General features: G+C 30.2%; 2 long non-coding RNA genes across 2 annotated transcripts; one reads left to right on the forward strand and one right to left on the reverse strand.

The window, feature by feature from the left end:
- Positions 1-2077: 2077 nt before the first annotated feature.
- On the reverse strand, positions 2078-9438 carry LOC138933770 (uncharacterized). Its single transcript, XR_011447028.1, has 3 exons — positions 9349-9438; positions 6881-6970; positions 2078-2160 (listed from the first exon to the last, which is right to left on the reverse strand). It is a non-coding gene; the product is annotated as an uncharacterized lncRNA (long non-coding RNA).
- On the forward strand, positions 4932-5755 carry LOC138933750 (uncharacterized). The gene is made up of 3 exons (XR_011447023.1): positions 4932-5198; positions 5333-5442; positions 5548-5755. It is a non-coding gene; the product is annotated as an uncharacterized lncRNA (long non-coding RNA).
- Positions 9439-12290: the final 2852 nt, after the last annotated feature.

Genomic DNA, 12290 nt, shown 5'->3' on the forward strand with positions numbered 1-12290 from the left:
TGTGCGTGCGTGCGTGTGTGTGTGTGTCTGTCTGTCTGTGTGTGCTGTGTGTGAGTGTGTCTGTCTGTCTGTGTGTGCTGTGTGTGTATGTGTGTGTGTGTATGTGTGTGTGTGTGTGTGTGTGTGTGTGTGTGTGTGTGTGTGTGTGTATGTGTTTGCTTTAAGGATACCTTACATAGTTGATAAAAATATCGGTAAAAGTACATAATAACGGACCCAGCTCCGATGACCTTGATCTTGACATACAGGATGTCCCATTTTAAAGGACCCACTCAAATATCTCAGAAACACTGCGTTAAATCGAAAAATGTTTCAAACAAAAGTTGTGTGGCTTCAAGGAGGCCATAAGATGGTGACAATGATTTGACCTTGGAAAATCATTTGAAAGTCATGTGAAGGTTAACTTTAAAATCTTAACTAGAAACTCCCATTTTTTATTTAGTATTCTTGTAGCTGACATTGAGAGCTTTCCACAACACTATAATAAAGTATTTTTTTATTAAGTGCTTTTTGAGTTATTTTATATTTTAATCTGACATATTTTGATATAAAAAATAAAATATTTCGTAAAATATTCAGTTTTCGATAATCTTACCGTAATACTTCTATGTACAGAATAATGAGACAAATCAATTAGTATAAAAAAAAAATTGTTTTTAAGAAAATGATTTACAATGTATTTTTTTAAACAATTATTTGTTTTTTTGGCATTAATTAATTTGTCTTATTATTCTGTACATAGAAGTATTACGGTAAAATTATCGAAAACTGAATATTTTACGAAATATTTTATTTTTTATATCAAAATATGTCAGATTAAAATATAAAATAACTCAAAAAGCACTTAATAAAAAAATACTTTATTATAGTGTTGTGGAAAGCTCTCAATGTCAGCTACAAGAATACTAAATAAAAAATGGGAGTTTCTATTTAAGATTTTAAAGTTAACCTTCACATGACTTTCAAATGATTTTCCAAGGTCAAATCATTGTCACCATCTTATGGCCCCCTTGAAGCCACACAACTTTTGTTTGAAACATTTTTCGATTTAACGCAGTGTTTCTGAGATATTTGAGTGAGTCCTTTAAAATGGGACACCCTGTATGTTGTCAAGGTCATGATCCGAAATAACCTCCAACAGGTTTTAGCCGTCGCTCGTTGTTTATTAAAAAGTTATTAACAAAAAAATTTCTACGAATTATATGCAACAATATTTATAATTATACGATTTTACACGAATTTGCAACTTTCTGCGCGAAGCAGGGTCTAGTTTTAAATCAGAAATAGGTTTGTGTTAGGTTATATCTTCCGGAAGTGGAGCCTTACTATAGGGAGGGCAGAACCCACTGCGTCCGCGCTTATATTTTTCCATCCACACAACAATTGTGGGATAGACTTCGCTTTGCGTTGTAAAGTACCAATGCGTGGACACAGTGGGTACCGCCCCACCCCCCTTGCGGGGGGCTCCACTTCCGAAAAATATAACCTAATCCAAACCTATTTTTGATTTAAAATTACACTTTGCTTCGCGCAGAAAATTGCAAATTTATGTGAAATCATATAATTATAAATCTTGTTGAAGTAATCAGAACTTTTTACTAATCTAGTGACGGGAAAGGTCAATACTTTGACCTTCTTAGAGGTCAAGATCAAGATCAAGGTGAACCGGAAATCATTTGGGATAGGGTGTATAAAGGTAAACATTTACCCATTTACGTTTTATTTAGCAACCTTTTTTGTTAATAACTTTTTAATAAACAACGAACGACGCTTAAAACATTTTGGAGAATGCTCGGGACAGTGACCTTGACATTTGTCAATATATGTCAAGGTCAATATCATTGAGGCTGGATCTGTTATTATGCACTTTTACCAACATATAATTCTTTTATTTATTTTTTTTTTAGTTAGCATGTTTGTGTTTCTTACTCGATCCCAGGCAAACGCAAATTCCGCGCCCATTTTCCCACCATACGATTCAGTGGTAATATATGTTGGGACAGACTTAAATTTTGGTAATTGCTTGTAGAATCCTCGAATGCATTCTAAAAGGTCGCTCGCGATTTGAGCGTTTGTCGTTGCAAATGCGGATATATTTTCAGCATTACTAAAGCCAGTACCAACAGGATTATCGATAAAGAGAAGATTGTAATTTTTGATCTATAACATAAATATATATTTAAGGACTATCTACAAGCTTATTTTAATAAAAACAAAAATACAAATAAAGACTCTCTAAATTAAAATTAAAATTCGAAGAAAATGACAATCAGAGCCAAGCGCGGTAATTGGAGCGCAAAAAGTTTTATTATGATATTCTCTACAATTATACAATAAATAGGACGTTTCGGCTTTTTTTTTAGGCCATATTCAGCACAAATTAAATTGTATTAACTTATAATATAGGTTAACAGTCGTATAGTCTTATTCGATTAGTAACATGATCGAAAAAGTAAAAACATTGTCGCAGATATTAAAAAATAAAAAATAAATAAATAATTGTTCTGACACTTATCTCTTTGCTCGTTAGTTGGTCCAGAACAATTATTTATTTATCGCAGTGCAAGATACGAGCCACTATCTTTATTTTATTTAAAAAATAAATAATAAATGACCGCAAAAAAAATAACAAATAGAGTTGTGCAAATTAGAAACTTGCACATTGCTTCTTCATCATTTTATTTTACAAAGCTTTTACAGACATTTCTCAAAAAATTCAAAATTTTATAAAAAATAAACCCTTTCACCGATACTTACCAAATTCAGTAGCAACCATCCTTTAATACTACTTTATCCATAAAAAAAATTTAACCTGATATCTCAAAATTTGCGAAAGTTACAATGTATACAGACATTTCTCAAAAAATTAAAAATTTTATATAAAATGAATCTTTTCATCGATTCTCTCCAAATTCAATACCAACCATCCTTGAATGATACTTTATCCATGTAAAAAAAATTTAACCCAATATCTCAAAAATTGCAGAAGTTAGAGGTTGTACAATATATTGCGTACATTTATACATACACACATACACATATACATACATTCATATATACATACATACATACATACAGACATTTTTGAGGAATATGATTTTTCGACGTTTTGGAATATTCTAAACACATTGGCATAGAAAATTCGAAGAAAAATTTTGTCACAAAAACAAAGCTTTCCTCTATGAGGAAGCAATAATAAATAAATTAATTAAAATAAAGATCGGTAATCTCTCACATCATTGCGGTATTGTAGAAGAAGTTTGAGTATTGGAGTCATTCTGAAAGTAACTATTCAAAAACCTGTGGTCATGTCAATCTGTACGAATTTAATGTTAGACAGATTAAGCGAATGGTGTGAGAGAGTAACAATGAAGTTTAAATTAACAAAAATGCATAAAAAGAGAATTAAATTTCCGCACGCAAAAGTGATGTCAGATATAATATATACATTGTAGAAATTGGGAGAACCGGACTCAGTGATTTTCAAAGTAATAATGATAGATCGTGAGCATAGCAAGGTGATGGGAGAAAACAAAAGTAACCAATAACAATAAATATACACAATCGTCAACGGCGCAACACACACATTGCTATTATAAATATAATAAACCATTTGGACTAAAAGACGATCTCAAATTATAAAAGTAATCGGATGAATTAAACATATAAATCAAAAATATAATTAATGTAATCAAATAAAAATGTAACTGAGATGTACATATTAAATCTTTGAAAGTTTGTCTAATATTGTAAAATACATGTCGGGTAAGCATTCCGTGTCGGTTTGCAAGTTCAAACTATTCTTTTGTCGTTTAATATGTAAAATTTCTGAAATCAATCGTTTGTGTAAGTAGAGCTCATTATCGAGTATCGTGATTTTTTCCAAATCAAATCCGTGATTAAAATTTATTCTATAATAAGTTATGACGGAATGGTCGTTGGTGTTTCTTCGAATATGATTTTTATGCGAGTGTGTAACTGTCGTTTAGTCTGTCACGTAAGAAGCATCGCAATCTATGCAATTGATCTTATAGACAACATTTTGACGGGTGGATTGAAGGCAAGAGTCCTTGTGCACTTTAATATATGTGTTCAACTTGTTCATACTCTAATAAGAAAGTTTAACGTTTAAATCTTTGTAATATTCTTGAATTGTTCCGATATTGAAAGGAAAAACGGTATTGTAAAATAGGAGATAGATTCTTCACTAAGTTTTGTGTTATTAGAATTAGAATAGATCTTATTGAACAAAAATTTAAGACGGTCCTGTAAAACGCGAAAGATGAAATTGAGGGAGTATCTATTATTTAACGTAGGCCTGCGGCCGGTTTGCACTTTTCGGCCGATCTTGGCTGCTGCCATCTCCACTCCTTTTGTTTAATAATATCTAGGCTGCTCGCGGAGACATAAGACACTCGAATTCAGGGACGGTATTAACTGTAAATCATATGGGGCTTTAGCATGTATAATTTCGCGCGCTGTTTACTACTTACAAAATTATTATGTTTATTATTATTATGTTGTAAAATTAAAGGTAACACTAAAATGAAAAATATATATGTTAATCAAGCGACGCGGTAGTGTCGCGACGCTAAGTATATAAAAAAAACGTTTCGGTCAACGGTTTGCCTATGTTGCCTATGTACAGGGGCCGCGACGCTACCAAGTAGCTTATCCGGAGTTTTACGTCTAATAAACTTTCGATTAAAATTCCTCAGGAACCAAGCCATTAATCAAAAATCTAACGGCACTTTTCTTATACAATGTGGATGCAAGCTTTCGATTGCGACCAGTTTGAATAAGATTAGTGCAGTCAATCCTGAGGAATGATAATCGTATACCAGAAATGTGACATTTTTTGTTCTTCTTCACCATTATCATAATAATAAGGTAAGTTTCAGACTCTCACGTACGTATGCTCGCACGCACACACGCAAAGCGATTTGGTCCCTCAAGGCGCGTTTGCAGCGCTCATGTACGATTATTCGCTTGAGTGTGCAAATACGCCTTGAGAGACAATGTGTATGTGTATGCATACGTATATATGATACGGTTCAAGCAGTACGCGGTAGCATCGCGACGTCAAGATATAATAACGTTATAAATAAGGTTAATGTTCGCGGCGTCAAGATATAATAACATTATAAGGTTAATGTTATATTTGAATCTGCTGCAGAAAATATATTTGGTCCTATCGAGTAAGTAGATTGAAATTTTGTATATATATATCTTCTTATATATGTCTGCTTATATATGTTTATTTATTGTTTTATAAGTATATTATTTCTTGATTATATCTGAATATTGTCTAAATTATAGCGCTTATTTGCAGGATAGAGCAAAATCAATCAATCCTTTCAAGAAGGCCGGTATACTTTTAGCTGAAGAACTTTGCTAAACAGCGTAACATATTGGGTTATAGAGATTTGACAGTAATAGATAGTAAGTACAATATAGTAGCACATATAAAACATTCAGTAGCACATATAAAACCAGATATGTAAATTAAATTAAATATTAAAATTCTGTTCTTTTCATTGCACACAGATAAAGGGAAGTGACCATAAAGCACTTAACTTCGGATGGACATAAAAGCGATTAATAACTGTCGAAGTAAAAGAAATATTTACTATTTATAATGTGGTAAGGGGAATCCTTGCTCTTATGTTAAGTGATTGAACTGAAGTTGAATTCAATGTGTCGAATAGTTTGAAATTTGTGAAACACGAATACCGAAAATAAATTTAAGCTATAATTATATAGTTACTGCAACAAAATTATATAGTTATAATTATAGCTTAAATTTATTTTCGGTATTCGTGTTTCACAAATTTCAAGCTATTCAACACATTGAATCACGTGTAATATTATAATAGCATGTTGCAATGCGAGATAAAGTTTTATGAACATTATCAGAGAGAAATTACTGACATTATTACATTTTTGATAAAATCGTAGGAATTTACAAGTTTTACTTCACAACTATATAATCAAAAATATAATAATGTCAGTGATTTCTCTCTGATAATGTTCATAAAACTTATGAATATATATCTCGCATTGCAACATGCTATTATAATATTACATGTATGCACAGGAAGCTAAAGTATTCATACGTAGTATTTATTTATTATTCTCAAAGTGGATCTTACTGCAACAAAATTTTGATCGTTTTAATTTATTAATCTGTTCATCAGTATACATACATAGTATATATACTTTGGCTTTCTTTATACGTATAACTATATTACATTATTTAAGAAAAAGAAAAATGATAATTATATATCACATTGCACAACATGCTATTACAATATCAGTTATACATATGCGAAGAAAGTCAAAATATACATACATAGTATTTATTATTCTCAAAGTGAATCTTATTGCAACAAAATTTTAATCGCTTTAATTTATTAATCCAGTACTCTGCGTTGATACCACTGCTATGTATATTTTGGCTTTCTTTGCATACATATTGAAAGACAGAAGGACGAATTAAGTGTGACTTGAAAAGAACTATATTTAATTATAATGAATATACATATATTTCACATTACACATATATCTCGCAATTGTACAACATGCTATTATAATATTAGTTATATGTATGCAAAGAAAGCCAAAGTATACATACGTAGTATTTATTATTCTCAAAGTGGATCTTATTGGAACAAAATTTTAATCGCTTTAATTTATTAATCCGTTTGTCAGTATTCATAGTATATATACTTTGACTTTCTTTGCATACATATAACTGATACGTTATTTTATAAAAAAAAAACTTATGGATCTATATCTTGCAATATCACAACATGTTATTATAGTATTATACGTATGCAAAGAAAGCCAAAATATATATACTACGCCAAAATATACATACGTAATATTTATTATTCTCAAAGTGGATCTTATTGGAACAAAATTTTAATCGCTTTAATTTATTAATCCGTTCATCAGTATATAGTATCATCTAAAAAAACCTCACAAAGGTAAAAAAAAATACGCCAAGTATATAAAATAATCCCAACATGTACGCAAAAAAAGTTTAATATCTATCCCTACAAAATAACTTTTAAAAAAGTTATTCCTTGTACATTTTTTGCAGAAAAAATATAATTTTTACAAAAAGCAATGAGATCATCTAAAAAAAACCTCACAAAGGTAAAAAAAAATACGCCAAGTATATAAAAAAATCCCAACATGTACGCAAAAAAAAGTTTAATATCTATCCCTACAAAATAACTTTTAAAAAAGTTTTTCCTTGAAAAATAATTTGTATACAAAATAAAAAATTAAAAAAAGATTTTCTTCTAAAAAATAACTCTAAAAAATAAAAACCTTTAATAAATCAAAAATCAAAACTAAATGAAATCAATAGCTAACTAGCCAAGTATTTAGAAGCAATTCAGTTTATAAAGATTTGTAATTTGAAATAGTATCTGTCATAAAATCAATCTTGTATTTATAGAAATGTTATAGACAGATTCACAGATTCACGAGTTTCTATGAAATTAAACCACATTTTATTTTTATTAACAGAAATCTGATTTTCAAAATAAGTTCAACAATTTTGAATATTGTATATCACAAATTACACTATTATAGAGTTTATTAAGGGTATTATATGCTATAATATCAAATCATATTGTTGATGTTAAGTGCGATTAAAATTCCTTTGATTTGCAAAGTATATCTTATAGGATGTATAATTCGAAAGAAAATTTTTCGTAAATTCAAAGTCGCATAAAATAAACTTACACCAAAGCAAAGTATAAAACCTTGGCGTGCGCGGGTCGTATTAAAATATATGGTCCCAGATTTGTATCATACAATATTTCATGTTATATGAAAATTATTGCATATAATATATTTTTAGAAATTAAAATAATTTTATATATTTATAATATATACACGTCTTAATGCGACCCGGGGAACGTCAAGTTTTTATACTTTGCTTTGGTGTAAGTTTATTTTATGCGACTTTGAGTTTACGAAAAATTTTCTTTCGAATTATACATCCTATAAGATATACTTTGCAAATCAAAGGAATTTTAATCGCACTCAACATCAACAATATGATTTGATATTATAGCATATAATACCCTTAACAAACTCTATAATAGTGTAATTTGTGATGTACAATATTCAAAATTGTTGAACTTATTTTGAAAATCAGATTTCTGTTAATAAAAATAAAATGTGTTTTAATTTCATAGAAACTCGTGAATCTGAGAATCTATAACATTTCTATAAATACAAGATTGATTTTATGACAAATACTATTTCGAATTACAAATCTTTATAAACTGAATTGCTTCTAAATACTTGGCTAGTTAGCTATTGATTTCATTTAGTTTTGATTTTTGATTTTTTAAAGGTTTTCATTTTTTAGAGTTATTTTTTAGAGGAAAATCTTTTTTTAATTTTTTATTTTGTATAAAAATTATTTTTCAAGGAGAAACTTTTTTAAAAGTTATTTTGTAGGGATAGATATTAAACTTCTTTTTGCGTACATGTTGGGATATTTTATATACTTGGCGTATTTTTTTTTTACCTTTGTGAGGTTTTTTTTATGTGATTATATATATATATGTATTCACGATTTGCTTTATATTACAATATAATTATACTAAATAGTTATAATACAATAGTTATACTAAATAAGAATAGTGTTTTGACAAGTGTCATTGACAATGTTTTTTCATTATCACATCCTATGTTCCACCGTGAGAATATAGGATTTGATAATGAAAAAACTTTGTCAATGAAACCGATGATAGCGCTTCTTTTTTGGCTAAGATGGTGATTAGATATAAAATGCAAGTATCTACTAGAAAATGTAGGTTTATGATACCAATTGAAAATCAAATGATTCGTTTAAAATCATGGTGTTGTCTAGAAAGTTTAGTCTATTTTCCTCTCCTATTTTCATAGTAAATTGTAATCGATGGAACATGTTAAAATTATTTAGGGTGTGCTTAAGAAGAGAAGAAAGAACTGTCATAGCTATGTCATTGACATGTTTCACGTAAAACAGAGGAATGAACTTTGATAGAAGAGACGATTAGACGGAAAGGGCAATTTTGTTATTTTAATAGATTTTAAAAAGCTGTGACTTTTTATATTTTATTTCTATGTGTAATTTTTCATTTTAATTTTTCATGTAAATTATCATCCTCTTTTTACCCTTTTCCGAATATATTAATAATACCGAATCACTCTATACATTTTAATAAATAGCATCTCAATTATTAATAATTTATAAGTGATATACATATGATTAAATATAAATTATACTCAATTCTGACAGAATATATTTTATGTATATATCACGCAATAATTAATTACCCAAGTGTAATTCCTTGGATTTAAATCCGTATCAAGAGGCCCTATTTCTTCGAAATTTCCATATGCGGTTGAAGATCCGCCTGGTCCACCTTGTAACCAGATGATTAGCGGTATTTCGTAATATGATTTAACGTCTGCCGTAGTATAGTAAAGCCACCAGAACATGTTTGCATAGGGACGTACTTGAACAAAGCCCCATTCTTGTTCTCCAGGACCGAATCCTTTCTTTCCTTTGTCGATTGAACAAATTTTTATTATTGATAATTATCAGGTTTAAATAATAACTAGTTAAACAGTTTAAAGTTAAGTTGAAAAGTTGAAAAGTTAATAACTTTTAACTTAACTTAATTAATTTTAAACGTGTTAACTTTTAACTTAAACTAGTTATTTTTAAATGCATTAAAGTTAATTTATTAACTTTTTTATACAAATCACAATAATTCATCAATATTAAAGTCATGTGAAAATGGTTGATCATAATGCGAATATTCCATTTGTCGTACGACAAGTTTTGTCGGATATGTTGATTCGCTGTTGGATAGAGAATTAACTTTTAACTTTAAAGAGTTAATAATTTTTCAACTTAACTTTAATAGAGTTAATTTTCGTTTAAGTAACTTTTAATAAACTTAGTTAATTTTTGGGTCATTAGTTTTAAACTTAACTTAGTCAAAAAAAATTAACTTACCCAACCCTGATAATTATTAATAGATAACAAATTGAATGTAGCAATTGCGCACATGTATAATCAGTGTTAGAAATTACAAAATTGCTTAAAAATAAAAATAATTTTCGTGGTTGTGATGTAGATATATAACTCGTTTACTTTATATTAGGTGTACAACTTTGCTTCCGCCGTTTTTTTTCCGAAATTCGAGGCTTTATTGTAAAAAACTGGTTATATGGTATGTCTTTGCGGCGTTTTGAAATTGCTTGTTGAGTCACTCCCAATGATCGTGCCAATTCTTTTTGACTTTGACTCGAGTCTTCATTAAGTAATGCCTCCAATTCTACATCTTCGAAAACCTTCTCTCTTCCGCCGCTATGCCGGTCTTCGACGTGAAAATCACCGTTCTTGAAGCGTTGAAACCACTCACGACACATTCTTTCACTAATAGCGGCTTCACCATAAGTATTTGAGAGCATTCGATGAGCCTCAGCCGCAGATTTCTTCATATTGAAGCAGAAAATTAAAACCTCCCGCAAATGACGAGAATTTTGCTCGTAAACTGACATTTTCAATCGAGAATAACTTTATGATGCAGACACAAATCGACTAATGTTTCTATGGGGTTATGTTGACAGATGCCCAAGTTTATTGCATGACGTCTATGATCTATTTATTTTTTTTTATTTAAGAAAAGGAGGGAGGCCTTGGCAATGCCATCTAGCCTATGTAGTACTCGATCTATTTATTTCGACCACTACTTACCGCTAAAGCCATCTATAGGAAAACGGCGGAAGCAAAGTTGTACACCTAATATTATTTCAAATCAGATTTTTATTGATGTTTACAAAAAATACTTTAAATGTTTTCCTTCAATTTCTGTTAATAAATTGCTTTGCATTTTAATTTAATACAATCGCGGATTTTAAAAATTCTTGTCTCTATAAATCATTTATCCATGACGCGCGCGCGAATACATAAGTTTTTTTTATTATAAAAAAATTCTGAAAGACAAATTAAATGTGGAAGAATACACACTAGTCAATATTTGGCTCATTTTTTGCCAATAATTTGATTATCTATCTATGGCTAATATCAAAATAGTTTATTCTTGACAGTATCTTTTTATGAGTAAAATTAATCGCGCGTTATATTTGGATATATTAGTAGAAAAATAAAAATAATAGATAAATAGAATAAATTAGAAATTATTACTTCTTTGCATTGAACTTCAAAATATTTCAGATACGAACAATGATTCGAAAGTCGACGGCGCAAAGGCGAGTAGCTGAAGTGAGTATACCATGTGTTTGGCAAACAAAGCCTTAGATAAATGTGCCAAATCTTAAAAGAAATCGTAAAGTAAACTCCCGAAAAGCTCCGCGTCATCATGTTATAGAAATTAGGAATGCAATGATTGAGCATTTTATTACTCATATTGCATCAAATTCGCAAAATTATAACAAATAAAAATTTAAATATGTACGCATAATTATATACAAAGAAACGGCTTAATTATACAATTGCCAATATATTCTTAAAATAAAAAAATAAAAAGGAAAAAGAAATATTACATACATAATATTTAAAATATCTTATCAAAAAATTATAAAAAAAAAACAGAAATATATGTATCTAGCGATGCGGTAGCATCGCATCGCGACGCCAAATATATAAAAAAAAACTGTTTTGTCTATGTACAGAGGCCGCGGAGCTACCAAGTAACTTATCCAGAGTTTTATACAGGGTATCTCTAAAGTTTGACTCCACCTCTGGATCTCGGAAACGGCTTTAAATATGGAAAAATGTTTTAGACAAAAATTGTAGGATATTGAGGGGGATACATGATAAAAATTATGGACTTGACCTTGAGTGACCTATTGAAGGTCAGGTAAAGCTCATCGGTATTTTCTTAAATGGAATCCCCGATTTTTTATTGCATATTCTTGTAGCCCTCTTCGAGACGTTTTTAAAACACTACCTATTTTTGTTTTTTGCGCAAGTCATTCCTATGATATAAAGCTTCAAAGTTGACATACTGCCGGCATTCGCATTACCCAAGATGTACCGCGTGAAGGTTGCACGGTTGGATTGACGCCTCTTGTGCGTGTGCGCGCGCGCGCGTGTGAATTACAGTAGAGATATGCACCCTACGGTTCGTCCCGTAGTATTTTTTAACTTCAAACCTTCTCTACTGTTATATATGTGCGTGCGCGCGTGCGCGTGCGCGTGGGTGTGCGCGCGCGCGCGCGCGCGCGCGCGTGTGTGTGTTGTG

The sequence above is a fragment of the Polyergus mexicanus genome, unplaced genomic scaffold (assembly GCF_030449975.1).
Source record: "Polyergus mexicanus isolate NDT 795.1 unplaced genomic scaffold, iyPolMexi1.0 SCAF_1, whole genome shotgun sequence".
NCBI lineage: Eukaryota > Metazoa > Arthropoda > Insecta > Hymenoptera > Formicidae > Polyergus > Polyergus mexicanus.